Source organism: Pseudorca crassidens, chromosome 5, assembly GCF_039906515.1.
Source record: "Pseudorca crassidens isolate mPseCra1 chromosome 5, mPseCra1.hap1, whole genome shotgun sequence".
Classification (NCBI taxonomy): domain Eukaryota; kingdom Metazoa; phylum Chordata; class Mammalia; order Artiodactyla; family Delphinidae; genus Pseudorca; species Pseudorca crassidens.
The window spans coordinates 7,126,990-7,132,875 of NC_090300.1; the positions used below are offsets into that span (position 1 = coordinate 7,126,990).

Sequence of the window (5,886 nt, forward strand, 5' to 3'; positions counted from 1 at the left end):
TCTTGTAAAGCTGGTTTGGTGGTGCTGAATTCTGTTAGCTTTTGCTTGTCTGAAAAGCTTTTGCTTTCTCTGTCAAATCTGAATGAGATCCTTGCTGGGTAGAGTAATCTTGGTTGTAGGTTTTTCTCTTTCATCACTTTAAGTATATCCTGCCACTCCCTTCTGGCCTACAGAGTTTCCACTGAAAAATCAGCTGATAACTTTATGGGATTCCTTTGTATGTTATTATTTGTTTTTCCCTTGCTGCATTTAATATTTTTTCTTTGAATTAATTTTTGTTCGTTTGATTAATATGTGTCTTGGTGTGTTTCTCCTAGGGTTTATCCTGTATGGGACTCTCTGTGCTTCCTGGACTTGGGTGACTATTTCCTTTCCCATGTTAGGGAAGTTTTCCACTATAATCTCTTCAAATATTTTCTCAGTCCCTTTCTTTTTCTCTTCTTCTTCTGGGACCCCTATAATTAGAATGTTGGTGCATTTAGTGTTGTCCTAGAGGTCTCTGAGATTGTCTTCAATTCTTTTCATTCTTTTTTCTTTATTCTGTTCCTCAGCAGTTATTTCCACCGTTTTGTCTTCCAGCTCACTTGTTCGTTCTTCTGCCTGTTATTTCTGATTCCTTCTAGTGCATTTTTAATTTCAGTTATTGTGTTGTTCAACTCTGTTTGTTTGTTCTTTAGTTTTTCTAGATCTTTGTTAAATATTTCTTGTATTTTCTCAATCCGTGCCTCCATTCTATTTCCGAGATTCTGGATCATCTTTATTATCATTACTCTGAATTCTTTTTCAGGTAGATTACCTATTTCCTCTTCATTTATTTGGTCTTGTAGGTTTTTACCTTGCTCCTTCAACTGTGACATATTTTTTTGCTGTCTCATTTTTTTTTCCTTTTTTTTATGAGTGGGATTGTGTTCTTGTCTTACTGGTTGTTTGGCCTGAGGCTTCTGACACTGGAGTTTGTAGGCCTCTGAGGGTGTAGGACCTGGCATGAAAGCCAGGCAGATTTCCCCAGACAATTGGGCAGGGGAAATGCTGGGCACGCTCCCCCCTGATCCAAGCCCCCAGGGTCCCTCCAGGCGTGGGAACCCCTCCCCCCTCTCAGCCACCCCCTCAGGGGCGCTGGTCCTGTCCGGCCTCCATTTCTGCTTCCCCCTCAGTCCCCCCACATCCTACCAGTTCGCTCAGGGGTTCTTCCCATCTCCTTGGGTGCTACGGTCCCCCACCACCGTCCAGCAGGCGCCCTAGGTGTGGAGTTCCCGTCTCCCCACTCAGCAATGATTCTTTTAAAATACATTGGTTCAAGTCACCTCCCTGGTCAAAATTCCCCAGTGGCTCCCGTGTCACTCAAGTTCAGGCCACCCCACGGTGGCCTGCAAGGCTCTCCGTGGCTCAGGGTCCCCCCACCCCCCCATCCTCTCTGCACCCCAGCTCACTCACGCTGCCCAGATACACTGACCCATCTCCTGTTCCTGGCAAAGCTGGAGGCCGTCCACACCGCAGGACCCGCGTGCAAGTCCCTCTGCCCCGCCCACTCCTCTTCCAGGTCTCTACTCAAATATTATCACCTTCTCAGAGACACCTTCTTCTTAACCGATAAAAAGGAGCTCCTTTCCCCTTCATTTCCCTTCACTCTCTTTCTACTTTAGTCCTTTTTTTTGGGGCTGCACTGTGTGCAGCACGTGGGATCTCAGCTCCCTGACAAGGGATTGGAGCACACCCCCCTGCAACAGAAGCAGAAAGTCTTAACCACTGGACCTCCAGGAAAGTCCCTATTCACTTATCATGACCCGACATATATATTTTAGTTCTTTTTTTTCTTCTTCTTTGAATTGTCTACTAGAATGTAAACACCACGAAAGAAGGAAATCTGCTTTGTTGACTGCTAGATCCCCGGGGCCTAGGAAGCGCCTGGCAAGTAACATCACTCAGTCAATGACTGTCGAATGAATGAACAGAAAGGCCCAGCAGACCAACAGGACCAAGAACCCTTCTGCCACAAATGCCCAAAGAGGCAGGAGGGAAATTGTCCACCCCAGGATACCCCCCGCACCAGTTCCCTCTGCGCGTCCAACTTCCCCTCTTCTCACCCCCACGCCCTACCCAGCAGCACTAAGAAGAGGTACGTAGTTGCTATTGGCAGGAGCAAAGGAGGCAACAAGGCAAGGGCGAGGCACAGGGAAAGCCAGGGGCAAGGAGAGAAGCCCTCCTTCTCCATGCCAGGTAACCCCCTCGGGTGAAGATACAAGAATGGCCTGTGATCCTGTGGCCCAGGGACAAGCACGGTCCACATCTGGTGCATAAACGTCCTTCCAGACGTTCATATGTGCAGAGATACACAAGCATATTAATCACTTTTCAACTTTCATGGCAGACTTGACTCCAGACAGAGATCTCTAGGGGTTAATCCCAAAGGACTGTAAAATCCAAAGATCAGCTCAACAGAAGAGACGGGCAGAGGGCAGGTGGACAGGCTTACACTTGAACAATAGTCTCCCTGAGCTTTCCGGACGCTGAGGGTTTCTCTGCTCCAAGGTCAACAGACATAATTGTTTTGGTTAAGTGTTGTGTTTAGGTAAGTGATGTCAAAAGGGTCAAACATGTTTTCATTCTCAAGGTTTATCAGAAACACGAAGTGCCACAATGGAGCACTCAATTGTCACCGTCTTCCTGGAGACCTTTGAGAACTTAATGAGTTCGTCCTTTTACACTAGGAGAGAGTTCAAACTGAAAGAATCTTTCCGACGAATCACATTAAAATTTACTCCAGACGGCCAGTGCTCTGAGCTAGAAGAGTAAAGACAAGTCTGCCACATGCACTTCATTTGCTTACATGGCCTACGATTCCCTAAGAAGAAGCCCACAATTTATACCCCAGCCGAAGAGAAGGATAAGCAGGCCAGCTCTGCCTCTGGGAAGAAGAAGAGGAAGAAGAAGGAGGCATATTTCAGTTGCACGGGGAAAATCCTAAAGCGAACCCACCCGGACTTCAGTGGGTGCTTCTGGATCTTGGATGCACGGGGAGCTCTGGAGGACTTGGTGGCTGGAAGGGGTTAGCCTAGAGGCGGTTAGACTGTCCCTCTACATCCACAGAAGAGCCGTCACCAGCAGAGAGATCCTTGAAGCAGTCAAGCAGAGATGCTCTCTGAAGAGCTTGGGAATAAATGAAGTGAACCTGAATGGCCCTGTTGTTGAAAAGATTACACTTGTCAAACAAAATTGGATCCGCTGGAGGACTGAGCTGGAAGATGAAGTATCTGACAAGTACCCGCTGCAATGGTGGTCTTGGTGTGACACACCTGGTCTCTGGGTCTTGCATTTTTAGTCTCGGACTTAATTTGTGAAAAAAATAAAAATAAAGGAAAGACACTTTCAAGAAAGAAGAAAATTTACTCCAAATGCCTTTTAACTTTTGGACTTTAAATAAGAGATGAAGGTTTTCCCTGAATCAAAATGTATCTTCTTGCTTAATGCGATGATAAATTTCCACAGAAGCTGCCCAGATTATACTTCAATGAAACCAAAGATGCAGAGAGGTCACAAGGAAGAGACTGAAGTGACTTTCAATATAAAGCGATTAGAGGTTCAGGAAAAGCAACCCTTCTGGATGTCAAAGTTGTCCAGACTCTCAAATCTTGACTTTGTTGATTTAGAACACCATGGTGCTAAGTGGCATGGAGGCATCCCCGTACCAGCATGTTCCTTTCTAAACTTTTTCTCCCCCTTTCTCTTCATGCTCTGCACCTATGCCTACCACAGAGTAGATACAGAGAAGGTTTGTACTAAAAGTTATAAATGAACGGATGAATAAATATCTCTACATGTCCATCAGAAATTCCACTACCTCCCGGTAAATTTTTTAATATCAAGTTTGCATTTGTTATCTTCCTGATTCATAGTAAAAACCAACGTGTGTAATTATTTTGCCAACAGCCTTCCCAGTAGACAGCAGCATATGGTGGGAAGATCATGGGTTTCTGAATATATATATAAATTTGAGGCTTTACTACCTCTTGTGCCCTTGGACAAGTTGTCTGACTTTCTTTTGCCCCAAATGTCTTGTTTGTGAGATGGGAATACTAGCATGTATTTTGTGTTGGGAGAGACAATTCTCCACAACCAAAGAAGAAACAATTCTTCCCCATTCTTGGCAGGTCAAGTTCTCACACTGCCATCGCTCTGGTTCTCTGCAGCCAGAAATGTTCTCTGCTTTTAAGGACTCGTGTGATCCCCTTGGCTCCACTGGGATAACCCAGGGCCATCTCCCCACCTCAAGGTCCTCAATCACATCTGCCACATAAAGGAATGTACTCACGTGTCTGGGCAGTGGGGATTTAGGATTTAGATTAATTAAGACTTTGGGGAAGGACATTATTCTTCTGACCACACTCTACTTCTAGAAGCCTCCCAAGATTTGCTAATTCTCAAAATTGTTCAACTTGACCATTTCCCAGAAAGGTTACAATTTTTCTAAAGGTGAAAGTCAGGAAAAGTCATTTATTCAAATATATTTATGAGCAGCTCTGTACGCAAACAAAAACAAAAAGCACTGTGCTAGGTGCTCCAGCCTTGAGGATAAATTAGTCAAGAAGCCTATCCTTAAGGAATTTGCACTCTACCATTGAAGGTGAGAAACAAATTATTCTGAGAGCATCGGGGGTGAACAGGAGTTCTGTAGAGCAGTGCTTCTCAAACTTTAACATGCCTGCATGTCTCCAGTTAAAATGTACATTCAACAGCACAAAATGGGGAGTAAGGCGGGTGGAAGGGGTGAGCACAGAGATAAGAGCAGACACAGGTGAAGAGACCAAGAAAGAAAACCAGAATATTCCTGGGCCAGAAGAACGTGACCAATCACTGCCAGCCATGAGCCTGCCACCGTTGCTGCTGCACCTGGTCTGCAAGTGATGTGTGTGCACGGATGAAGGTTTGCTCTCCCCGCATCCCTCCACTTCCTCCCTCCCTCCCTCCCTCTCACTCTTCCTCTCTCTCTTTCTCGTCCTTTCTCCCCTCCTCTCATTCTCCCCTCCCTTCTCCGCCTCCTCTCGTTCTCCTTTCTCCCCTCCTCTCACCTCATTCTAGCCGTGTACACACGGCTATATTTAGAACAGATAACCAACAAGGACCTACTGTATGGCACAGGGAACTCTGCTCAGTATTCTGTAACAACCTAATTGGGAAAAGAATTTGAAAAAGAATAGATACATGTATATGTATAACTGAATCGCTTTGTTGTACACCTGAAACTAACACAACATTGTTAATCAACTATGCTCCAAAATAAAAAGTTTAAAAAAAAAAAGAATGTATGGGCTTTCAATGCATTAACAGTGTGACTTTGTCACCAACAGAAATCACAGATATTTTCATATCTTAGGATATCATGTAAGCTCATCATAACCTTGAAATTATGGTAGTTATTAGACTTGCTGCTAGATCTTGTTATATATAATGTATATAATATATAATTTACACATTATAATGTGTAAATAAAGAATCACATATGTTTTGCTATCACAAAATTTTTTGAAAGAATATATGGGTTTCAGATCGAAAGGGCACACAAAGTGTCAAGAAGGACAAATTTTAAAAAGATTTTAAGAAGACTAACATAGGTAGGTGTGGTGATACTTCAGAAAAGCAAAGGTAAAAAGAAAATCCTAAAACTTCCAAAGAAAATAAGTAAGTAGACAAAAAAATCCATGGCAATCGGATGGTATTGCATTTCTCACTGTCATACTGGGGGCAGGAAGACAATGAAACAGCACCTTGAAACTATTTTCAACTTGTAATTATTACCTAGTCCTTTAAGAATGAGGAGAAAATAAATGTTTTCTAATATTCAAGAAGTTAAAAGTTTGTAACCTGTGAACTCTCTCTGAAAGAAATGCC

The 5,886-nt window shown here is 43.8% G+C and overlaps 1 pseudogene; it reads left to right on the plus strand.

Moving 5' to 3' along the window:
- The first annotated feature begins 2,808 nt into the window (after positions 1-2,808).
- On the plus strand, positions 2,809-3,319 carry LOC137225347 (histone H2A.N-like; annotated as a pseudogene).
- Positions 3,320-5,886: the final 2,567 nt, after the last annotated feature.